We start from the raw sequence: 27,288 nt of genomic DNA, 5'->3' as shown, positions 1-27,288 counted from the left end.
ATAATATAATCTTGGGCTGGAAGAACTCCCCTTAGCAGCTAGTCCAGGTCTCTTTGAATGAGGTTGTGAATAGCAATTAATCTCCAATTATTCTCTAAATTTGGTCAGATCTTTTGAAAGTGGAGGAAAAAGGGCTTTATAATTTAAAAGATCCTCTGCTGTTCAGGGGATATGAATTCTTTGTAGTGCCGGTGGGGTTTGGATACATCTGTGAAAGTTATTGCATAGAAATGCCTGAAGTTGCCAGAGCTTGATTAGAGAGCAAATTGAGCCATACTGCCTGTCTCAGGTGTTTTTGCTAAATTCAGTTTTGGTTTTCAGTATTTACAAGAGTAGCCTGGATATGTTGAACCTTAAGATTAGGCCACAGTGCTTTCTGCAAATCTTATAGGGAGAAGGAAGTTAAAACAGGCAGATGGAACTGGATTTTAAGAAGGGGAATTTTCAGTGGATGTGGACATTTATTTGTCTTAAGTCTAATATGTATTTTTTAGCTTATTTATTTTATTTTGAGAGAAACAGAGAGAGAAAAGGCAGAGAGAGAATCCCAAGCAGCCTCCGCACTGTCAGTGCATAGCCCAACATGGGGCTCAATCTCACGAATGGTGAGATCATGACCAGAGTCGAAATCAAGAGTCAGATGCTTAACTGACTGAGCTACCCCGTTTCCCCTGTCTTAAGTCTAATTTTATTCTTTTATCTTATAAAGGGAGTCCCTAAGGCCAGCTAGTATTCTAATAAGACAACTGAGAGATCTTTATAAAATATTTTTTTTCAAATATAGCCAATTTAAAGGATCCATTGTCTGGCCATTGTTGGCTATTTGTGAATAGTACCTATTAATAGTGACTCAAACCAATAAGCCTTCTAATGCTTTAACCAGAGATGCAAGAGGCATCCACAGAGGGCATAGATGAGCTCCCATGATTCAAATGTTCATTCCCAAAATTAGTCTAAGAAAGTGTAGACCATTTTTGCACAGGTGGTAAGGATAGTATAGTAAGTACAGTGTCTCCGGTCTCGCATGAAATCATGAGATACCTTCTTTTACAGACCTGCTCATCTGTGACACTGGGCACGTGCTACTGGAGTGCACTTTTTCCAGCACTGATAAGCAATGAAGGTTGAGACAACAAAGGCCCCTTGTGGGCTGAGGCCTCTTACGACTTAGTCCCCTGAGAGTTTGCACGGCTGGACAAGGAATGTGCTATCTGTAACTGTGTGTCTTGGATCCCCAGTCTATTTGGCCACCAAGGACACCCTGGTAAGTGCACACTCTGAATAGCAGAGACCAGAGAGAATGTTCTCACTAGTCATAAAACTAAGCTGTTAGGACACAGAACAAAATGAAAGGAAAAACCTCATTCAGTTTTTCTTATATGCACATTAACAGCTTAGGCTAAGTCTTGCATCTCTTGGAGCCACACTAATATGTAGAAGGGATGTGCTTCAGGGATGGGGAGGTGTGTTGCTTTACAGTGTACCTTGTTGCACAGAAGTTTTCTTGAGGTTGGCAGGTGACCTAGTGTCAATTTAACCTGTTCTGTGGCCAACTTATCCTAATATGGGACTCTTTGAGTTAGGTGGAAAACACTCTAATAGCTTTTAAATGCTTCATCCAGGCCCACCAGTTTTGTAGCTTTGGCTTCCAAGATGTCCCTTAGCAATAGCCTTTACCTCATGTGTGCATTATCCCACAGCAAAGTTTGTCTAAACAGACAATGGTCTGATGAGAACTATGAACTCACCAGTCTGGAGTCTGGCTTGAACAACAGGCTTATAGAGCCTATACCTGAATTCTGCCCTATGGTAATTCCTTTTTATGACAAATGACACAAAAGACAGAGAAAAAGAAAAACAAAGACCACACCTGGGAGTAATGGGTCAGAAAACAAAAATTACTCTACCAAATTTTTACCAAGAGTCTCCAAGCCCAAGAAACTAGTTCCACATTATCTTTTCCTGCTAATCTAAATTCAGAGAGAGAAAGCAAGATTCCCACCACTCTTGCTCTGTATAATTCTGCAGGCAGAGATTACAGGAGGCTGAGCTGGTGGGAAATCTTTCCTTCTGTTGACTGTATGTCTGATGTCCCAGAATCTCTTAGTTGCAGCATTGTCTAGGACAAGTATGTCAAGCATCCTGCTGACTATGCCAACTAAAGGGAAGGAAAAATTTTTCTCTACCCTCAATATCTTCCAAATGAACTCAGAATTAAATTTATATGAGACAGATTAACAGGAGAAAATAACTCAAAGTTTTATCACATGGGCATGGAGGCCCAACAATGAAATTGAGACCTAAAAATGATTGATCTGGCTTAGTAAATTAGTATAAAGTAACAAGGGTTTTTTTATACATACTTTTTGGCTCTAAATTTCCCATCTCTGATGATGATAAGGATGTCTCTTTACCTCCTGGTACAGGTGTGGTACCTTTCACATGGGAAATTTCTTTCCTAATTTCAGGTGTACACGGGTCTGATTGTGTTTGCATGGGCTGTCTCTTAAGTAACGTATATTTAAAATAATCAGTATGCCAAAATGCCACATTTTGGGGCAGACTGCCATTGGCCCCTACAGCAGTTTTGGTAGAAATGAAGTTGGTATTTTGACCCCTATTACATTCCTATATCTGTTTATCAATCGGTTCAAAATTCAGAAGGATGGAATGTCAATAATTATCACTTGTGAGCCATAATATAAGGCAGTAATGATCATAGCATTTTCAAGTTAAGTGGAAGTGAAGAGGACAAAAGAATAAAGGACTTGTGGTAGAAAGAAGTGTTGGTATAAGAAGGAAGGGGATAGACTGTTCTGGTTGCCATAATAAGGATGGGATATTCACAGTCTAGCTGCTATAAGAGAGGTGTAAAATTAATTTCAACACAATGAGCTAAATGCTAAACATTATTATAAAGAATCTTTCCAAGAATGGGAGAGGCTAATGATTTTGCTCCAGAAGTGTGTGAGAAGATCCAGGAGGAAGACGGTAGGATAATCTTGGAAGGTTTTACAGAGGTGGTATATTCCAAAAGTTGATGGTCCTGTGTGTCAGCAGCATCTCCCATATCCAACCCCACAGCCCCTTGGGGAGCAGCAAGAGATGATACTGAAAAAGAAGGCAAAGAGAGTGGTAAAGAATTTGCATTAGGTGTTAGAGGCAAGAGCCCCCTGGAGTTTGTTTCACTGTACAGATTTATACATTACAGCACAGTAGATATATCAGCCATGACACTGTTTCCCCCAGGGCCAGGAGCAAACACACCATTTGAAACCTGCCATGACCTTAGCTGGCAAGAGTTCTTTAGAGAGGAAGAGAGGCTGCCTTCCTATTTGGTTCTAAATGTGGTAAGAATTTCTCCATTAACTGAGGCTTTTCTTGGAGGTGCCTGCTCATTTTTTCTCTCAGTGGGTTCTTGCTGCTGGTGCCAGGAAAAGCTTTGGAAATGAGCGCAGTATCCTTTGGGAGGCTGCAGTGAACATGCCCATTTTGCTCCATGGGATGGTGGCAGGTATTGGGAGTGGGGAATTTGCTTTCCAACTTCAGAACTCACCACAATAGGCTTCCCCTTTCCCTTTCTAGTGTTTTCCTAGCTGTCTCCATCTCATAGCTTATTTAGAGGGCAAGATTGCTGAGAGTCTTTGAGTACTAACAAAAGCTCTTCCTCTGGAATGTTGGATCTGGAATTGATATTAAAAACCTTCAAACTTGGTGATTATCCTTAAGCATCTTTCAGGGGGAACATACAGGGTGGAACAAGACCCTTGAGCTCTGCTACATGTCACTTTTCCAGTGACCACCTTATTTATGAGACCACTCCCCAGATTCCTTATCCTGCTCCCCACCCTAGTACTCATCCTTTACCAATAGATTCTGTAATTTACTTATGTTGTTTACTGTTTCTCTATCACCTGAATATAAATTACCAGAGGGCAGAGATTTTCCTTTTTTGTTCACAGCTGTATCCCTGGTGCCCAGAACGCTGTCTGGCACATAGGAGAAACTCAATTAGTATTTGTTATATTTGTTTCATTTTGTATGGCAGTCCAGATAGGAAGTACAGCAGACACTGTCCACACACCCCACATCCCCTCAGCCCTTACCCCTTCCAAGCATACAAGCCTGACCTCCAACTGTGAGCACTTTGCATCTTTTTGCTTAAGGGATTTCTTTTGGCCTTCAGAGCCCATTCAGCTCTACACTACCTGACAGGCCAAAAGAATAGAGAATTAGCGCTCTCTGGGAGGAGCCCACAATTAATGGCTGATTGATGGAGTTGATGGATTAAAACTCCAGCTTTCTCCCCCTTTGGTACGTATAACTCTAAGTTCCCTGTTCCACATTATCCCCTAGAGTTACTCAGTGCAGGTAAGCTATAGTTGCCAACAGTGCCACTCACTTCAAACACATATCTTGTATTAGCTGTCTTCCCTTCCCTGGTTCACTTTCCATCCTTCATTCCCCATTTGTATTTTCTGGGATCACTTCCCAAGAAAACCATTTTCACTCAAATTCTTGTCTCAAGGGCTATTCCTAGGGGAACTCAAACTAAGATATGAAGCATTCAATAAGTGCTCAAATTAATTAATGTTTATATTATTATACTACCTTTTATGCCTATTGGAGTAGGCAGCAAACTAGTGGGCTGTGGATGAGTTTTACCTGAAGATGTGTGTTGCTGGATGGCAATATTTGAATACCTTTATATATGACATGTACTAGACAACCACCTGGTATAGGCATTCATGTAACATCTTTTGGGTTTGGAGAGTGTCTTCTGAGAGGCAGCACACGGCAATGAGAAGCACAATTTAAAATATGTTATAATCACACACTAGAATATTATTTAGCAATGAATAGAAATGAAATATAAATATATGGCAAAACTTGGACAAACCTTGAAGACATTATACTAAATGAAAGAACCCAGTCACAGAAAATCATATATTATATGATTTCATTTATATGAAATATGTAGAATAAGGAAATTTATAGAGACAGAAAGTAGGTTAGTTGTTGCCTAGGCTTTTTGGAGGGTGGGGGATCTGGGGGTTTGTTGACTAAGGTGGGGCTGGGATTTCTTTTTGGGGTAATGAAAATGTTCTAAAGATTGTGGTGATGGATGGACAACTATGATTATGTTAAAATCCATTGAATTGCATATTTCACATGGATAAATTTAAAGCATTTGAATTATATCTCAGTAAAGCTGTTTGAAAAAAGGGCTTTGATATCTGCCAAATTTGGAATCAAGTTCTTACTATGGAATATGCTTGCCATGCATGAGCCAAATGAGCTGTGCTGGTAAATGGTTAGTGGGAAAAAAGAAGGATGAGTCTTCTGTGTCTGGTTTCTTAGGAAATGGTGAATAGGGTTCAAATGAAGAGAGAGAAGTAAGGGAGAGAGCAAAGTACAGCAATGAATAATAATAGTAAAAACTTCCCCTTATGGAGTGCTTGCTATGTACCAGGTCCTATACTAGGCATTTTGGCTTCATTATCTTTTATTCTACAATTCTTCATGGTAGTCATTATTATCTCTATTTTGCAAAAGAAAAAACCAAGGCCCATAAGGATTAAATGATTAACCCATGATTACCCAGGTAGTGAGTCCAGACATAGAATCAAAAACTGTCTTCATCCAGACATCCAAACATCCAGACATCCAAAAAGTCTGTCTTCATCCAGAAACTCCATGCTTCCCGTTACTAACTATATAGTAATTACAGTAAATACTTGGATAGGACTTCTGTGTGTCAGGCACAGTTCTAAGCTCTGTGTATATGTTAGCTCATTTAAACTATACTGAGGGAATGCCGGGTGAAAAAAAATTGAAGTGTGTTAGGGCCAGATTGATAAAGAGAGATTTGAAACACATATTTTTTAAAAGTTCTCTAAGTTTCCTAAAATTGGAAAATCAGAAAATTCCAATATTTGTGTGTGAATTAGAGTTTTTTGGCAGAATATTATTAGAATTATTTTGCTTTTGAAAATAACTGGTATGGCTAAGGAAAATCAAAATATTAGGCTGTTTGTAAATTATTGAAGTTAGCCAAGAAACCATTTTGCAATTTGTATGAACTTTACCTTGTATTTAAAGGGAAGTCATTAAATGTTTATGAATGTGGGACTGCCATGATATCTTCTAGAAATGTGAATTTCTGTTCTGTGGGAATAATAAATTGGAAGGAATACTAAAGAATAAATGTGGGAATATGGCTGATGAGGTATTAGTACAACATTTCTAGAGAGATTTGAGAGAGTGTGTTACAGAGCCAGGGTGCTGGCAGTGAACGTGGAAAATAAGGGCAGGATTATAAGGGGTGGTGTAAAGGAAGAAGTAGTAAAAGGACTTGTTGAGGAGAGGCTGAAGAGAGAAGGGTATCAAAGGCAGCTTAAAAGTTTAGAGCCTGGGAAACTGTATTATTATCCATCCCCCACCAAATGACCCTGAGAAGGGATTAGCTTAACATGTTAACTTAGCATTTTGGTATTTCCTAAGGGGTGGAGAAATTGACAAGTAAACTTAATTCTTCTGAACTCTACTTTTAAAGCAAACATGCTTTGGAGGCATGTGCAGTGTCCTAGTCTGTATTCATGAGAGAGCTGTGGTGTGGTTCTTTTATCCAGGGCATTCTTAGAAAATGTTTTGTATAGTTAGAACATTCAAGGAATGATAGATCCATTTCAGGAGCTAAATTCCTTGGTGTCCAAATCATAATCCACTTGATATGCTTTTTTATTTTTTTAATTTAAATTTAATTCCAGTACAGTTAACATACAGTGTTATATTAGTTTCAGTTGTACATATAAAGTGATTCAACACTTCCCCAGATATCACCCAGTACTCATCTCAAGTGCGCTCCTTACTCCCCATCACCTGTTTCACTCATCCCCCCACCCACCTCCCCTCTGGTAACCCTCACTCTATTCTCTGTAGTTAAGAGTCTGTTTCTTTGAGAGCCTGGGTGGCTCAGTCCGTTAAGCGTCTGACTTTGGCTCAGGTCATGGTCTCATGGTTTGTGGGTTTGAGCCCCATGTCGGGCTCTGTGCTGACAGCTAAAAGCCTGGAGTCTGCTTTGGATTCTGTGTCTCCCTCTCTGTCTGCCCCTCTCTTGCTCACTCTCTGTCTGTCTGTCTGTCTCTCTCTCAAAAATAAATAAACATGAAAATTACAAAAAAAAGAGTCTGTTTCTTGGTTTCCCCCTCTCACTCTCTTTATTCCCCTTGTTTGTTTTGTTTCTTAAATTCCACATGAGTGAAATCATATGGTATTTGTCTTTCTCTAAATAACTTATTTCACCTAACAGTATACTCTCTAGGTGTATCCATGTCTTTGCAAATAGCAAGGTTTCTTTCTTTTTTATGGGTAATATTCCCATATACATACACACATACATACATACACATATACATACACACATATATACATACATGTATACATACACACATATGTACATGTATATATACACATACGCACGCACACACACACACACACACACACACACACACCAAAATCTTCTTTATCCCTTCATCAATGAGTAGACACGGATTATTTCCATAATTTAGCTGTTGTAGAGAATGGTGCTGTAAACATTGGGGTGCATGTATTCTTTGAATTAGTATTTTTGTATTCTTTTGGTAAATATCTAGTTCTGCAAGCACTGACTCATAGGGTAGCTATATTTTTAACTTTCTGAGGAACTCCATACTGTTTTCTACAGTGGCTGCTTCCCAGTTTGCATTCCTACAAACAGTGCATGAGGGTTCCTTTTTTTCCCCCACATCCTCAATAACTCTTCTTGTTTCTTGTGTTTTTTTTATTTTAGCTTTCTGAAAGTGGTGCTGAAGAATAGTCATTGTGAAATTTCTAGAAACACATGTTCACTTTACTTCTTAGAAAGGGGATGAATTAGTTACCTTTGCAAGTTCTCTAATTCTCTGGGGATGAAGAGGAAAAGATAAGCGATTACTTTTATTTGTTTCTGCTTAAAGCAAAATGAGTTTGAGTTTGTCTAGTTGCCTTTGACTATTCACTATCCTAGGCCCTTTTTAGAAGCAATGTGCTATCTCTTTATTTTTTCTCTTCTTAAGGATTTAACACAAGCCCCAAGCCCCATTACTTCTTCTTATCCTTTTAGCAAACAAATTATTTTCTCCTTTTCCTTCTTGTCAACTATAATCGACAAGAAAGTATGAATTTCAACATAATTTCCCAGAATGGTTGATGACCTTGCATTTTCTTTTAAAAAAGAACTTCCCCCTAGTTTCAGTGCAATTTTTGTGATATTTGTAATTTTATGATGTTGAATTGGGTGCTATGTCATATACATTGCAAATCTTTCAGAAAGGAGAAAGAGGAGTCCCACTCAGGAATTTACAATCAGATGAAAGGTAAAGCCTCTAGAAAAAAAGAATAGGAAATATATTTACATGAAAATAATTAGTTTTGGAAATGAGAAGACAGAGGCAATAACTCGTTTAGATGGAAAAGGAAGAATAAAATAAAATAAATGTTTTCTGTCTCCCAAAACATTGGGTCTCCAAGTTGCCCAGTATGAATTCCCTCCTTAGGTATAAACACTTACCTACTTCTTTGATATAAGTTGAAAAGTAGCAGTTGCTCCCTCCCATGCTTACTCTGGCATTGTGCCAGATATCTCCATCCTATTCATATCTGACAATACTGAAAATTTTGGGGTTGATTACTATGATGACCCAGATTCCTTGAAGTGAGGATATAAATAGTTCAAGTTATGACCATGGGTGTGTGTATATGAAGTATAGAAGTCACTAAAATTGAAGGGTCAATAAATGTATAGGATAGGCTGTTGGATGGGTTATCCATGATGACACTGGGATTTGTAAAGACTGAGCCAGTCTTTAATACGTGGAAAGTTATATAAAAAATAAGTTGCTAACAGTGATGATGAAGAAGAGATGGTTTTATGAGACTAGGAAGATGATGGCATGAATCGTTAAATGAGGGAAGAGAAAATTAGGGTTTTTGAGATTTCTTTGTAGGGATTGGCTCATCCAATTGTTGGAGCTGGCAAGTCTGAAATCTATAGGGCAGGCTGGTAAGCTGGAAACTCAGGCAGGAATTGATGTTCCAGTCTTGAGACAGAATTTCTTCTCCAGAAAACCTCAGTTTTGTATTTCTACAAAATATTTTTTAAAGACATTAAAGAAAACCCAAGTAAATGGGAAGATATCTTGTGTTCATGGATTGGAAGACTTAATATTGTTAAATGTCCATACCACCCAGAGTGGTAATAAAGATTCAATGCAATCTATATAAAATGACCAGTGGCGTTTTTGTACAAAAATAGAGAAAACAATCCTAAAATTAATATGGAACCATAAAGGATACCAAATAGCCAAAACAATCTTGAGAAAGAAGAACAAAGTTGGAGACATCATACATTATGGTACATACAATATCATACAATACATACAATATCTTACATATTACAAAGCTACTGTTATCCAAACAAGATGGTATTGGCCTAAAGAGAGACATACAGGGGCACCTAGGTAGTTCAGTTGGTTGAGCATCTGACTTCTGCTCAGGTCATGATCCCATGGTTTGTGAGTTTGAGCCCCACCTCGGACTCGACACTGTCAGCGCAGAGCCCACTTCACATCCTCTGTCCTCCTCTCTCTGTTCACCTCCCCCACTGCATGAACACACACACACACCCTCTCCCTCTCAAAATAAACAAACATCAAAAAAACACACAGGCAAACAGACCAATGGAACAGAATAGAGAGCCCAGAAACAAACCCACATACATATGATGAACTGATCTTTGACAAGGGTGCAAAGACTATGTAATGCGGAAAGGATAGTCTGTTAAACAAATGGTGTTGGAGAAAATGGATCACCACATGGAAAAGAATAAAATTGAACCCTTATCTTACACCATACACAAAATCCAACTCAAAATGGATTAAAGATTTGATTGTAAGACCTCAAACTGAAATTGTAAAACACCCATAAGGAAACATAAGGGATAGATTCATGAAATTGGTCTTAACAATGATTTCTTGAATATGATACCAAAAATATAGGCAACAAAAGAGTAAATAGACAAGTGGGGCTACATGAGGCCAAATTTCTTTGCAACAAAGGAAATAACTAACAGAATGAAAAGGCAACCTATAGAATGTGAGAAAATAATGCAAATATGTGATAAGACGCTAATATCCAAAAACTATAAGGAATTCCTATAACTCAATGGAAGGAAGGAAGGAAGGAAGGAAGGAAGGAAGGAAGGAAGGAAGGAAGAAGGAAAGAAGGAAGGAGGATAAAGAAAAGAAGGGAAAGGAACTCCAAATCGCTTGATTAAAAAATGGGCAAAGAAGATGCCTAGGTGACTCTGTTGGTTGAGCATCCAGCTTCATCTCAGGTCATGATTTCATAGTTCATGAGTTTGAGCCCCACCATGGGCTGGCTGCTGTCAGCACACAGTCTGCTTCAGATCCTCCATTCCTGTCTCTGCCCTTCCTCTGCTAATGCTCTCTCTCTCAAAAACGAATAATCATTTTTTTAAAAAAATGGGCAAAGAACTTGATTAGACATTTCTCTATATAAACCATAACAATTATATGTAAAGTTGCTCAACATTAGTAATCCTCAGGGAAATGCAATGAGAAACCATCTCATACCTATTAGGATGGCCACTTTCAAAAACAAAAAAAAAATAAAAATAGAAGATAAGAAATGTTAGTGAGGATGTGGAGGGATTGGAATGCTAATACATTATTGGTGGGAATGTAAAAATGATGTAGGTTTTATGGAAAACACTATGGGGATTCTGCACACATACACACACACACACACACACACACACACACAAAAGGAATTCAAAAGATTTGAAAACAGAATCTTGAAGAGATATTTGTACTCTGTGGTTATTATAGCATTATTCAAAAGAGCCATAATGTGGAAACAACCTAAATATCCATGAATGGATGAAGGAAATCAGAAAATATCATTTATACATACAAAGGAATATCATACAGGCTTAAAAAATCTTGTTATGTGCAATAACATAAATGAACCTTGAGGACACTGTGCTAAGTATAATTAGCCAGTCACAGATGGAAAAATACTGCATAATTCCACTTAGATGAGGTATCAAAAATAGTCCAGGTATGAAAGGCTGGTTTAATATCTGAAAATCAATCAAGGTAATCCACCATATCATTAAGCTAATGAACAAAAATTATATCAGTTGATGCAGAAAAAGCATTTGCAGAAATCCAACAATCATACATGAAAAAAAAAACAAAACCCTTTCAGCAAATTAGTAATAGAGAGGACCTCCTCAAATTGATAAACAGAATTTACAAAAAAAAAATCTATCCCTAACCTCATACTTTATGGTGCATGAGTGAAGGCTTTCACACATGGATCTACACATGTGATAAAATTTCAGTGAGCTGAATAAATACAAATATATATCTCTATATAGATATATTCACAAGTGAGTGCATGAAAAGCTAATAAAATCTAAATAAACCAGATTCTATTAATATCAATATTGTGGTTGTGATATGGTACCATAGTTATGCAAGATGTTGCCATTAGAGGAGACTGGGTGAAGAGTATATGGTATCTTTCTATATCCATTTCTTATAACTTTATTTGAATAAAATATCAAAAATGAAAAAAAGGTTAGGTACAATTAAACAATATTATGAATAAGAATGACACAAAACATTGGAAGTTAAATACATCAGAAATTAAAAATGTGAGATTCTATAATCAACTTATATGATCATAAACTTGAAAACTTAGATAAAACAAGCAACTCCCTATAAAAATATAACATTTGGGGCGCCTGGGTGGCGCAGTCGGTTAAGCGTCCGACTTCAGCCAGGTCACGATTTCGTGGTCCGTGAGTTCGAGCCCCGTGTCGGGCTCTGGGCTGATGGCTCAGAGCCTGGAGCCTGTTTCCGATTCTGTGTCTCCCTCTCTCTCTGCCCCTCCCCCGTTCATGCTGTGTCTCTCTCTGTCCCAAAAATAAATAAACGTTGAAAAAAAAATAAAAAATAAAAAAAAAATAAAAATATAACATTTAAACTTACTAAACAGAGAACTTGAATAAACATAATCACTAAAGAATCTGAGTCAGTTGCCAAAGATTCACTTCTACATGAGCACAAAACACTAGGTTAAACTAATTTAATGGAGGAATTCTACTAAATATTCAAGGGACATAGAATTTTAATTTGTAGATTTTCCAAGTCATTAAAAAATGAAGAAATGCTCAATTATTTTATTGAGGCTAATATAATAAAAATAGACATGGGCGTTTTAAGAAAGGAAAATTTCTGGCTAATCTCAGTAGTTAACACAAACAAAAGATCCTAAATAAAATATTATCAATAGTATTCCAATAATTATAAAAATATTACCAATAAGATTTCATTTAGTATGTTTGCATTTTAATGTCTTAAAATATGCAATACAACCAAGTTAGGATTAACTCAAGCACAAAAGTGTAACTAGTTTAGAGAAAGACCGTATGATTTCACTCATAAGTGGAATTTAAGGAACAAAACAAATAAAGAAAAAATTAGACAAGCCAAAAAAGAGACTCTTAACCATTGAGAACAAACAAATGGTTACCAGAGGGGAGGTGGGTGTGGGGATGGGTGAAATAGGTGGTGGAGATTAAAGAGTACACTGTGGGGCGCCTGGGTGGCGCAGTCGGTTAAGCGTCTGACTTCAGCCAGGTCACGATTTCGCGGTCCGTGAGTTCGAGCCCCGCGTCGGGCTCTGGGCTGATGGCTCAGAGCCTGGAGCCTGTTTCCGATTCTGTGTCTCCCTCTCTCTCTGCCCCTCCCCCGTTCATGCTCTGTCTCTCTCTGTCCCAAAAATAAATAAACGTTGAAAAAAAAAATTAAAAAAAAAAAAAAGAGTACACTGTGATAAGTACTGAGTAATGTATAGAATTATTGAATCACAATATTGTACACTTGAAACTAATATAACACTGTATGCTAATTATACTGGAAGTAAAAAGAAAGTGTAACTAGTAAATTGAATAAGTGGGACTCATGGGGTATAATCAGAAAACAACTTTGATTCCCCTATTGCTACTTTAAGTCCACTCTGTGGGATTAGATCTTCTTTTGTTGTGATCAAAGCTCAGGCAGTTCCATGACACTTGAGCATTTTGGTTATGTTTTGTCACAGAAGAGTCTCAGTTTAATTAAAATATCAATCATAATTAAAGCTTCAATATTTCTTTAAAGTTATATCTTCCTCCATTTCATCTTAGGCCTACTGTGGGCTAGGCAGCAGAAGTAAGGAAGGAGATGTGGCCAGTATCTTCTCACTTTCTCCATAGAGTACTTCTAACCCTTTTCCTCCATATTGCTTATGAGGTTTTGTGATCCCTCTGGAATTGCACCAGAGGAGGGGATAGGTGAGAAGAAGAAGAAATATAAGTTTTTTCTTGATTAATACTTCCATGAAGCAGTATCAACATTGTCTGAATCTAGCTCATGTTTAAAACCAATTTGTTTTCGGGGTGCCTGAGAGGCTCAGTTGGTTAAATATTTGACTCTTGATTTTGGTCCAGGTCATGATCTCATGGTTCGTGGGACTGAGCCTTAATGTAGTGAGCTTGTGGTGACAGTGTGGAGCCTGCTTGGGATTCTCTCTCTTCTCTCTCTCTGCCCCCCCCCCAACTCATGCTCTCTCTCTCTCTCTCTCTCTCTCAAAATAAATAAATGAACATTAAAGAAAACAATTTGTTTTATTATGGAATATTTTTATGGCCTTTTCTGAGACCTTTCTGTCCCTCCTATTTCTCAGGCAGAGTTGACAACCAATATACTGTGTCTCCTGGGATCTGGGTGGCACATATCAAACCTTCAAGTGCTTCCAATGAAGCTCCATTCCTTAGGCCTAAGGTAAATGTGAGCCCTTCTCCCAAGACCTTTCACTGAGAGAGCTTTAGATACACAGAATGCCTACAGCTTTCTTCCAATTTCTCTCCTAATTTCCAAACCTTTTCTTGTCTTCTCCAGCTTCTTTCAGTTTTGGGAATTGGTGGTCAGCTAAGGTCACAAAACCAGTTTGAAATTACCTCCCTTACAAGACCAGCATGGTGGTCTCACACCTCCTATTGGAATGTGTTGTTTATTGTCTTTGGGCTTCAGCCAACATTGAGACTGAAATAGTTTCATTTTAAAATCCTGTTTCACAAGGTTGGCTTACTGTTAGGAAAATTCATTCATGTAATTCAATACAATAAACAAATAAAGGACAAAAATGTATTTTATCTCAATAGAAGAAGAATTATTTGACAGAATTCAGTATATGTTTATGACTTAGAAATCTCTTACAGACTAACAATACAAAAGTATTACTTAATCTGATTAAAAGTATCTAGGGGTACCTGGGTGGTTCTGTTGGTTAAGTATCCAACTCTTATTTCAGTTCAGGTCATGATCTCACAGTCGTGAGATTAAGCCCTGTGCCGGGCTCTGGGCTGGGTATGTAGCCTGTTTAAAATTCTCTCCTTCTCCCTCTGCCCCTCCCCCTTTGTGCTTGCAATCTATCTAAAAAAAAAAAATAGTGTTTATAAAAAAAACTTGCATAGTAAACATCATAGCAGCCTTATTTTAAAAATAAGGATCAAGGCAAGGATACCTTTGGTTTTACTTCATTTCAACATTCACTGGAAATTCTGTCCAGTATGGTAGACAAGAATTAAAAAATTAGAATAAAATGTATTAGAAAAGGAAAGCAAGAGATACAACTAACACTATCTATGGAATATGCAATTGTCTATAGAGAAGATCCAAGAAAAACTATAGAAAATTATTAGAAGTTATAGGAAAATACAGCAAATTAACAAAAGATAAGATTAATATGTGAAACTCATGTGGAATTTAAGAATCAAAACATACAAACATGGGGGGAAAAAAGAGAGGAAAGACAATAAGCAGACTCTTAACTATAGAGAACAAACTGACAGTTACCAAAAGGAGGAAATGGGTTAAATAGGTGATGGGGATTAAGGGGTGTGCTTCTTGTGATGAGCACCAGGATTTGTATGTAAGTGTTGAATCACTAAATTCTACACTTGAAACTAATATTATACTGAATGTTAACTAACTGGAATTAAAATAAAAAGCGGGAAAAAGTTAAATATGTGAAAATCTATTGTATTTCATCAGTAAAAAAAAATTAGAAAATGTAATTTTTGAAAGGTGCCATTTTCAACAGCAGTTTAAAAAGATACCCACTAATAGATCTAACAAAAGATATATACAGCCTTAATGGAGAAAAAGTAGAAACTGTTATTACAAGACTAAAGAAAACTCAAGGAAATGATGAGAAATACCATGTTTATGGAGAAGATTCAATGATCATAAATATGCCAATTGTCCCAAAATGAATTTAAGAATTTAAAACAATCACAATCAAAAGGCATCTATAGGAATAGTAAACCTAAATTCTGGGGTGGGGGAAATGGGAAAAGGAATATGTAGGAAGTTCCATCCTTTTATAATATTTTATTTCATAAACTAGATAGTTGATACACAGGTATTCATTGTATTATTTTCTTTTTTGTATTTTTGAAATATTAAGTTTAGGAAAAGAGTGCTGAGTATACTACTTCAGCATTGTACTGATACCTATAAGCCAGTCTCACAAAGTAGCTGCTATTTCAGCATAGATTTTTATCTATATGTGTTTGCACAGTGGATCCTCTATCCCTTACACCTTTGTGACTTGAAACAGATAATCTATTCTTCTAAACCCTCAGTTTCCATATCTATAAAATGTGGTTGTCATAAGCAATTCAAAAACTAAAAAAATTAAATAAGAAGAGAAAGCATACTCTCGGTAAACTTTAGTTTATTTATCTGTAAGGGAAGTTTGCCAATCTGTTTTAGATGGTGAAGCATCTGAGAATCATAGTGCTCTTTGAGAAACATCATGAAATTCTGACATATATAACTCAATCTTATGAACTAGGAGCAGTTTTACTCAAAGTAAATTTGGCCTATGATTGAAATATATAACCACAATCACATGTGCGAATAAAACATTTCTGAATTACTCCACTAGTCTGCATTTGCTGCCACTTTAATAATAATGTCACTTGCTATCATTTCCAGCAGTGTGAGAAGAATTTATTGATGGAATTATAAGATTGAAAAATTCCCATTTATTAGTCTAACTTTCCCCCCTGTGAATTGAAGAAGGAGCACCAATATTGGAGTTTAGTTGAAAAACCCTCAATTAGTCTGGTGGGGAAAAAAATTCCTGGGGTGCAAAGCAAACAGCACATTGAAGAGAAACTCCTAGTGGCTCTACCCAGAAGAATGAAACATCTTTAAACAGTCCTGTTAATCAATATGATGAATCTTTATTTAAAAAGTTTCTGGCCTATTGGTGAGAACTTCTGTATTTTCAAGTACTAGGTAAAACTTTCCTTCACTTAGGAAAAAGAAATGCTGTTTTAAAATCCAAATCAGAAACTGTTTGGAATACATAATGTCCTGTGAACTAAGTTTGAAATGGCATATCCACAAGGCACATTCAGATAGTTATATCAAGCAGGAATCAGAAAAACTTCTCTGATTTTGGGCATTCTTGGGAATGCCCAAGCATTCTAGATTTTGTTGTGTACATATTATAATTAATTTACAAAGATCCTTGTATATAAAGACTTGCTCGTGCCTAGACTTTCCCATTATGATTTGAATCTACTATTTAAAGAAAATAGACATTCTCATTCACTTTTCCTCCATAGACTGATACCCTTTTCAGACAAGATCAGATAGTCCTCTTTCTCAAGGTTGTTCAGGAAGTTATTGATTAATAAATTCAACAGTATTTACTGAGGCCTTACTAGGTTAAATCACTGTTCTGGATACTGAATATGCAGCAGGAAACAGAATAAAGTTGATTAGTGGATATGTATTTTGATGCTAGTGGTGTTATGAAAAAGAAATTAATCAGTGCATTAGAATAGAAGTATGGGTGATGGCATTTAAGGTAGAATGATCAGGGAAGACCTCAATGTAGAGGATATATTTGAGCAGTGACCTAAATGAAGTGAGAGAGTGAGTCATGTGAAGATATTAGGGAAGATAGTTCCTGAGAGAGGAAAGAATGTCAAGTGCAAAGGTCCTGAGGTAAGAATATATTTGCTGTGCAAGAGGAAGAGCAGGAGGTCAGTGTGTGGTTTGAGTTTGGTTAAAAAGAGAGCTAGTGGTAGGAAATGAGGCCAGAGAAATAGCTAAAGGCCACAAAGTGAAGGGCTCAGTAGACCACAATAAAGACTAGGTTTTATTCTAAAAGTCACGGGAAACCACTGGAAAGTTTTGAACATAGTAATGACATATTTTTTGAGGGTCATTCTAAAAACTCTAGGAGAATGCACTATAGAGAGATAAGAGTGAAAAGTAGAAAACAAGGTTGGAAGCTACTGTAGTAATCCAAAATATGAGAGATCATAGTGGCTGGGACCTGGAGTACTGGTGGAAGTGGTGGGATGAGTGAGAGTAGAATCTATAGTATTGGCTAATAGATTAAATGTAGTTTGTAAGAGAGGGAATAAAAGATGACTAAAACTTTCATGACTTGAGCAAATGTATGAATAATGGTGCCTGTCTTAATCTGTTTGGGCTGCTATAACAGAATACCCTAGACTGGTGGCCTATTAATAACAAAAATTTATTTTTTCATAGTTCTAGAAGCTGGGAAGTCTGAGATCAAGGCACTGGCAGATTCAGTGTTTGTTTTTCAAATTCCAAACAATAGTGATGGCCCATTTCCTATTTCATAGGTAGCTGTCTTCTTGCTATGTCTTCACATGACAGAAGAGGTGAAGGATATTCCCAGGGTCTCTTTTATAAGGGTACCAATTTCATTCATGAAGGTTCTACTGTCATCACTTCATTACCTCCCAGATGTCCCACCTTCTGATACCATCACACTGGGGGTTAAGATTTCAATACATGAATTTGGGAAACAGATACAAACATTGAGTTTATAGAAGTCCCATTTCTTGAGTTGGGAAACATTTGCTGAGATAGTAAACACTGGAGAAGGAGCAAGTAGGGGGTGAATCTAGGGTTCATTTTTGGACATGTTAATTTTGAGATCTTTAATAGAAATCCAAGAATGAGTAAGAGATAGAAGGCTGGAATTCAGGGGAGGTTGGAGCTAGAGACATTAAATTGTATTTAAAGCAAAATGAAATAATTTTGAGAGTGTAGATAGAGAAGAGAAGGTGTATGAGGACTGACATGTGGGCGTTATGATACATAGATGTATGGAACAAGAAGATAGTAAAGGAGACTCAGAAGAGGCAGCCATGAAGGGAACCTAAACCAGTTCCTGGAAGCCAAGTGAAGAAAGTGTTTCATGAGGGAGAGAATGATCAACTTTGACAAATGATGCTAAGAGCTCAAGGAATATGAAAAATGAGGATTGGATTTAAATGTGGAGGTGACTTAAAGAGGCAGATTTCAATGGGGTGTTGATAACAAAAATCATGTTGTAGTGGATTCAAGGAACAGTTGGAAGGAAAGAAGTGAAGTTTGTATAGGCAACATTTTCAAAGACTTTGGCTATTAAAATGGAGTAATGAAGTTTTGAAAATATTGGAACAAGGGAGTGTTTTTAGTGATTGGATCTATTACAACTTACTTGTGTGCTAATGAAATGATAGCAAAACAGATGCTGCAGGAGAAAAGAGGGACAGTTACAGAGGCATTGTTCTTCAGGTAGTGAGAAGGATATGGGTGATAATACATAAAGATAGGAGCCAGGCAGTTTACCTGTTGTAATTGGAGAGAAGGCAAAGTGTATGGGTGCAGATGCAATGAGATTGGAAGATGTGATGGTGAAGGATACGGAAGTTACAACTTTTTAAAATTGATTTTTTAGTGAAACAAGAAGTGTACTCATCAGCTAAAAGTGAGGAGTGGGAAAAAGTGGAGTTTTGAAGCAGGAGACAACCATGTAACTTAATCATCTTAGATAGTGGGAGAATGATTTCATCATAGGAAAGTATAACAGCACTGCCAGGCAGCACTGAAGATCCATGTGTAGCTCATAGACATAAATCTAAAATGAGTCCATCTCCATACCTTTTTTCCATTCATATTCAGAAAGTGAGGTGGGGGGCATGAAAAGGTGACAAGATGGATTTAAACCAGGGTTGGGGTTTTGTCTACGGCTTCAAGCTGCCCTGGTCCAATTCATGATATTTCTCTTAACACCATATAAGAAACAATGAAGTACATTGTAGCTAGTGCACTAGAAGTTCAGTGATTTGAGAAAGAAGGAGTGGCTAGAGACAAAGCTGTGGAGATAAACAGAGATACCTCCAAAGAAGAAAAACATTTCTTTCATTCCTCACACTGTTTCATGTGAATCAGTCTATTAATAATCCCCAAGTTTTGTGATGGATCTCGATTACTGGTATTTATTCCCAACCTATCATTCAATAAACTATCTTCTCATAGCCCCAAATTGGCAAGAAGTGGCATAAAGCAAGCATACATCTGGATTTGGGTTTAACTGTGTGAGAAGGAAAACGATGGCAGAAGAAAGCAGTATCACCCAACAATCCATGAGGTCTCTGGCTCTTCTCTGGGGAATTTATCCTTTTCCTTTTCATGTGGGACTTACTTTTATATTATAAGAAAAGGAAATCTCAGAAAGGAAATATAATTGTCCAAATGGGTGCTAACAGGGTTTTATGAGTGTGAAGAGTGGCATTTGTAGAATTTTTACCTTGTGATCTTTTTTAAGAAGTTAGTTCGAAGACATTTTCTAAAACAATCTTTAAACCAAAATTAATTCAATAAAGAGCCTCTCTCTATGAAAACATAAAAAATCTCTCTCTCTCTCTCTCTCTCTCTCTCTCTCTCTCTCTCTCTCTCGTGTGTGTGTGTGTGTGTGTGTGTGTGTGTGTGTGTGTGATTGCAGGCATGGATTCTAGCAACGGCAGCTGTTGGCAATAGCCTGTGACATAAATTGCAAACTGCCCTGCATACCCCAGCATAGCTCTCTGTGAATTCTCCAGAAAACAGCCTGTGTGTGATAGGCTCCCTTTTCAGACTCTGCACATTGGCAGCTGTTTTGCACACTGGCAGCTATTTTGTTGAGTTTTGTAATTATATAAAATGGTGACAGCAGCCTAAACAGCTTCCCATGTTTTCCAGCTCTTCCTTAAGGAAAATAGGCAAACATTTCCAATGATCATATATGGAATCTAGGCTCTTAGTGGAAATTTTTATGGCCCATATGATAAAGTACCATGTCATGGTGGACCTCAGAAACCAAATTAATGATCCTGGATCTTATCCTAAAAATATCAACAAGAGGGAAAGTAATGGAAGACTTCCTTTTATTTTTGGCTTAAAACAGCATTGATATGTTATTTTTCATAATTCCATGAGTTGATTGGGTTGTTCTGCTGGTCTTACTTGGACTCATTTCTGAAATGGCGCTCTGCTGGAAGATTGGCTGGTCAGGAAGTTCTGAGATGTCTTCAGTCATATGCCTGGTGGTTGGTACTGGTCTCTTAACCTCCATGTGGACTCTTATCCTCTAGTAGGCTAAACTGTGGTTTCCTTCAGGGCAGTGACTGAGATGGAGAGGTACAAGCTATATGACCTCTTGAGGCCTAGGCTTTGGAACTCAGAGAATGTCACTTCTGTTACATTTGACTGGTGAAAGCAAGTCCCAAGTGCAGCCCAGATTCATGGGGGTGAAGAAACAGACTGAATCTCTAGGTGAAAAGAACGGCAAGGTCACATTGTGAAGGGGCAGGCATACTGCAGGGGAATTACCACTACTGAAAGACAGATCAGGTTTGCAATAGACCTATCCACAGAAACTTGGAAGGCCAGAAAGGAGTGGTGGGATATATTCACTACGCTGAATCAGAAAAATATGCAGCCAAGAATTCTTTATCCAGCAAGGCTGTCATTCAAAATAGAAGGAGAGAGAAAAAGTTTCTCAGACAAACAAAAATTAGAAGAGTTTGTGACCACTAAACCAGCCCTGCAAGAAATTTTAAGGGGGACTATCTGAGGGGAGAAAAGATGGAAAAAAAAAAAAATATATATATATATACCAAAAGCAACAAGATTAGAAAGGAACAGAGCACACTACCAGAAACTCCAACTCTACAAGCATCATAATGGCAATAAATTCATATCTTTCAGTACTCACTGTAAATATCAATGGACTCAATGCTCCAATCAGAAGACATAGGGTAACAGAATGGATAAGATAACAAGATCCATCTCTATGCTGTTTACAAGAGACCCACTTTAGACCTAAAGACACCTTCAGATTGAAAATAAGGGGATGGAGAACGATCTATCATGCTAATGGTCAACAAAAGAAAGCCAGAGTAGCCATACTTATATCAGACAATCTAGACTTTAAAATAGACTGTATCAAGAGATGAAGAAGGACATTATATCACACTTAAGGGGTCTATCGACCAAGAAGACCTAACATTTGTAAACATTTATGTGCCAAATATGGAAACACCCAAATAGATAAATCAATTAATCACAAACATAAACTCATCAACAGTAATACCATAATAGTAGGAGACTTCAGCACCCCACTCACAGCAATGGACAGATCATCTAATTAGAAAATCAACAAGGAAACAATGGCTTTGAATGACACACTGGACCAGATGAGCTTAACAGATATTTTCAGAACATTTCATCCTACAGCAGCAAAATATACATTCATCTCCAGTGCACATGGAACATTCTCCAGAATAGACCATATACTGGGACACAAATCAGCCCTCAACAAGTACAAAAAGATCGAGATCATACCGTGCATGTTTTCAGACCACAATGCTATGAAACTCGAAATCAGCCACAAGAAAAAATTTGGAAAGGTAACAAATACTTGGAGACTGAAGAACATCCTACTAAAGAATGAAGGGGCTAACCAAGAAGTCAAAGAGGAAATTAAAAAGTATATGGAAGCCAATGAAAATGATAACACCACAACCCAAAACCTCTGGGACACAGCAAAGGCAGTCATAAGAGAAAAGTATATAGCAATCCAGGCCTTCCTAAAGAGGGAAGAAAGATCTCAGATACACAACCTAACCTTATGCCTTAAGGAGTTGGAAAAAGAATAGCAAATAAAACCCAAAACCAGCAGAAGACAGAAAATAACAAAGATTAGAGCAGAAATTAATGCTATCAAAACCAAAAAAAAAAAAAAAAAAAAACAGTACAACAGATCAATGAAACCAGAAGCTGGTTCTTTGAAAGAATTAACAAAATTGATAAACCACTAGCCAGTTTGATCAAAAAGAAAAAGGAAAGGACCCAAATAAATAAAATCAAGAATGAAAGAGGAGAGATCACAGCAGAAATACAAACAATAATAAGAGAATATTATGAGCAATTATATGCCAATAAAATGGGTAATCTGGAAGAAATGGACAAATTCCTAGAAACATATACACTACCAAAACTGAAACAGGAAGAAATAGAAAATTTGAACAGACCCATAACCAGTAAGGAAATTGAATTAGTAATCAAAAATCTGCCAAAAAAGAAGAGTCCAGGGCCAGATGGCTTTCCAGGGGAATTCTACCAACATTTAAGGAAGAGTTAACACCTATTCTCTTGAAACTGTTCCAAAAAATAGAAATGGAAGGAAAACTTCCAAATTCTTTCTATGAAGCCAGCATCACCTTGATTCCAAAACCAGACAGAGACCCCACTAAAAAGGAGAACTATAGACCAATTTCCCTGATGAACATGGACACAAAAATCCTCAACAAGATATTATCTCACTGGATCCAACAATACATTAAAAAATATTATTCACCACAACCAAGTGGTATTTATACCTGGGATACAGGGCTGGTTCAATAGCTGCTAAATAATTAACGTGGTTCATTACATCAGTAAAAGAAAGGACAAGAACTATATGATTCTCTCAATAGATGAAGAGAAAGCATTTGACAAAATACAGCATCCTTTCTTGATAAAAACCCTCAAGAAAGTAGGGATAGAAGGAGCATACCTTGAAATTATAAAAGCCATATATGAAAGACCCAACGCTAATATCATCCTCAATGGGGAAAATGCAATTTTCCTGGTCTCCTTTTCAGGTGGATTGTTTTTTTTTTCTTTTCTAGCCCCATGGGCACCTTTTTATAAGGTAATTTTCTCTGTTTTTTTTTTTTACTTATAATTTGAAAACAATAAATTGTCTTTCTGTAGCCCTCTTGTAACTTGGTCCATATTTGTGAGTTTTAATGATAGCTTTCTTCAAAAGAAGGTAAAAATAGTAGACTGACACTGATAGATGGGAATTTATATAGAATATGCAAAACCATAAAAGTTGCCTATTTATTTTTCCTTCAAAAAGAAATCACATAGAAACATTTCTAGTTGCCATTAAGGAAATCTATATATTTGTACTAAGCTTTAGCTGCCTGGATCTTTCTTGGGCAGACATTTTAAAAATTTTTGCTGTTAGCATGAATCACCATGAGTGAAATATATTTTTTAAATAGTTTTACCCTATTTATCTTATATTCTAAGTTTCATTCAAATATTTCTTTTAAAAAATGGAAATGTACACTTGGTCAGAAATATTAATTTTTTAATCTGTCCCTTAAAAAGTTACGTTTCCTAAAGGGCCATTAAATTCCTTAAGGTCTTCAATAGTACTCTCATGAGATATTGTAGAGATTGCATTAAGAGATTAGCATATTTGCTATGTAAATGAAGTGATGTACATGGAAAAATTTTAAATCAACATAAATGTTGTATTTTTATTAATACACATCTTGAGGTGATTAAGGCACCTTACGAACTTTATTCTCCACTCCAGATGGCAATTTTGTGAAAAATATGAGTCTCAAATAAGACAGCCAGAACATTCAAGTAATATTTTCCTTTCTCATCAACTTTGTAGTAGGAAAACACCAGTAAACACTCTGCGGGAAACAGCAGAGTGCTAATACTCTCCACCTAGCTTGCTAGTAAGACACCTTGCCCCCACCATTATCCTGCTGAAATGCCCCCTCTATCCAAGCCTGAGCAGTTTTCCCATGCAATACATGTCCCCTCCCTTAGCAAGCCAACATGGACCTTGCTATCACTGGGTGCCCTGCCCTCATGTTCTTCTATGAACTTCCTTCTCTAATACACCCTTGGCTGGAGCCCATCCAAAGAAGTACCACAAGCCTGGCAGTGTGCAAGCAGCCCTGACTGGGGCCAGTACCAAGCTAAAATGACTTATACCCCAGGGAGAGGGGAAGGGAACCACACATACACCAGTCCAACTGTGACACCAGTGGGCTGGGGGCAGACATCATATATAACTTGAGGTCCTAGCCACCAACGAAAGCTTCTCAGGAGACAACACAAGGAAAGTGGCTGCAGTTTTGTATTACATCATCTCTGGCAAACACCTGGTCTGACTCACTCAAGCCCAAGGTGGGCCTAAATGGGTCCACTAACAACACGGGAACCAAACCAGGCCCACAACAGGCAAAGAGAGATGTTGCAGGCAAAAGTGACTCAGCCAAAAGAGCAGGGTGTATGCAACACACATAGGAGACATCCCCAAAACATCAGTTCTGGTGAGCAGGGAGCATTGCACTGCAGGTCATTATAGGACCTCTTCTTCATAGGGACAGTACTTTCAAGAGCAAGAGATGTAGCTGACTTTCCTGATACATAGTAATGGACACAGGGAGTTAGACAAAGTGAGGAGACAGAGGAATATGTCCCAAATGAAAAAATAGGCCAAATAAATAACAAGACAGCTAAATGAAATGGAGGTGAGTAATATACCTGATAGAGAATTTAAACTAATGGTCATAAATATACTCACTAGACTTGAGAGAAGAGTGGGAGACCTCAGTGAGACCCTCAACAAAGAGATAAAAAAGATAAAAAAAAGAATCAGAGATGAAGAACTCAGTAACTGAAATTAAAAATGCACTAGATGGAATAAATAGTAGACTAGAGGAAGCGGTAGAACTGATCAGTAACCTGGAGGACAGAGTAAAGAAAATCCATCAAGCTGAACAACAAAGAGAGAAAAATAATAATAAAATATGAAAAGAGGTTTAGGTAATTCAGCAGTATCAAGCATAATAATATCCACATTATTGGGATCCAAGAAGGAGAAGAGAGAAAGGGCAGAAAAAGGGAACAGAGAGCTACAAAAACAACCAGAAAACAAATAACAAAATGTTAATAAGCATATACCTATCAATAATTAATTTGAATATAAATGGACTAAATGCTACAATCAAATGTCACAGGGTGATGGAATGAATAAAAATGCAAGACCCATCTACATACTGCCTATACAAGACTCTTTTCAGACCTAAATTCACATGCAGATTGAGAGTGAGGGAATAGAAAAGCATTTATATTGCAAATGGGTATGAAAAGAAAGCCAGAGTAGAAATACTTAATATAGGACAGAATAGACTTTAAAAGAAAGAGTATAACAAAGACAAAGAAGGGCACTATATAATCATAAAGGGAGAAATCCAACAAGAAGATATAATAGTTGTAAATATTATTTATGTGCCTGACATGGGAGCACCCAAATACATAAAGAAGCGAGTAACAAACATAAAGGAAGTAATTGATAGTAACATAATAACAGCAGGGGACTTTCACACCCCATTTACATCAATGGATACATCATCCAATCAGAAAATTAACAAGGAAACAGTGGCTTTGAATGATACACTGGACCAGATGGCACTAATAGATATTTTCAGAAGATTCCATCTTAAAACAGCAAAATGCACATTTTTCTCAAGTGTACATGGAACATTCTCCAGACTAGGTCACATATGATGCCACAAAACAAGTCTCAAAAAAGTCAAAATGCTATGAAACTAGAAATCAACCAGAAGAAAAAACCTGGAAAGAACACAAATACAAGGAGGTTAACTAACATGCTACTAAACAATGAATGAGTCAATCAAGAAATAAAAGAGGAAATTAAAAAATACATGGAGACAAATGAAAATGAAAACACAACAATCCAATATATTGTGATACAGCAAAAGCTGTTCTAAGGGGAAAGTTTATAGGAATTACAGGCCTACCTCATGGAACAAGACAAATCTCAAATAAACAACCCAACCTTACACCTGAAGGAGCTAGAAAAAGAAGAACAAACAAAACTCCAAACCAGTAAAAAATAAAAACAAAGAGGGAGGCAAACCATAAGAGACTCTTAAATACAGAGACCAAACTGAGCGTTGATGGGGGTGGGGAAAACGGTTGATGGGCATTAAGGAGGGCACTTGCTGGGATGAGCACTAGGTGTTATATGTAAGTGATGAATCATTGGAATATACTCCTGAAACCAAGACTATACTGTATACACTGTATGTTAGCTAACTTGACAATAAATTATTTAAAATAACATAAAATAAATGCTACCTCCTCAGAGTGGCTTGTCTGACCTTTTTAAGCTCCTAACTCTATTTTTTCATCTTGCTTTATTATTTGTCATAACACTTTTAACAACTTGACATAATATTGAATTATATTGTATTATATTACTTTATATTAAATTGTATCATACTTTTATATCTACTTATAACAATTTGTGTAACTATTTATTTATTTTCTGTATCCTTCCCTGGAACCTAAGTTTCATGAGGTCAGGTCATTGCTTGTCTTACACACTGCTGCATCTCCAGTGCCGTAAACAATGTAGGCAAATAGCAAATACACAAAAATATTTGTTAAATGAATCAATGAATGCATAAGTAATATTGATTTTGAAGGATTCCTTTAGAGAACTAAATAAGACAGCTTATAAATAACACAGCAGTAGATGTTCAATCATTGTGAGCTAGCTTTATTCAGTGGCAGGAGAGCAATATTGTATAATTCTCTTGATGTTTATATGTAAAAAGATGGTAAGCCAATATATCAGCATGAAATGCTTCAAAAAACAAGATTTTTTTTAGCCCTATAGTGCTGAGAGGTGAGGATTTTTTTATTGTGGTAAAACATACAACATGAAATCTAACTTCTTAATATATTTTAAAGTATATAGTACTTTATTGCTAACCATATGCATGTTGTACAGCAGATCTCTGGAACTTTTTCATCTTGCCTAACTGAAACTCTATACCCATTGAACAGCCAGCAACTCCTTATTTCACCCTTCTCCTAGTCCCTGGCAACCACCATTCCACTTTTTGCCTTTACAGGTTTAACTACTTTAGATACCTTTATA

This window comes from Felis catus, chromosome X (assembly GCF_018350175.1).
Source record: "Felis catus isolate Fca126 chromosome X, F.catus_Fca126_mat1.0, whole genome shotgun sequence".
In the NCBI taxonomy this organism is placed as follows: Eukaryota; Metazoa; Chordata; class Mammalia; order Carnivora; family Felidae; genus Felis; species Felis catus.
This window is presented reverse-complemented; position numbering follows the sequence as displayed.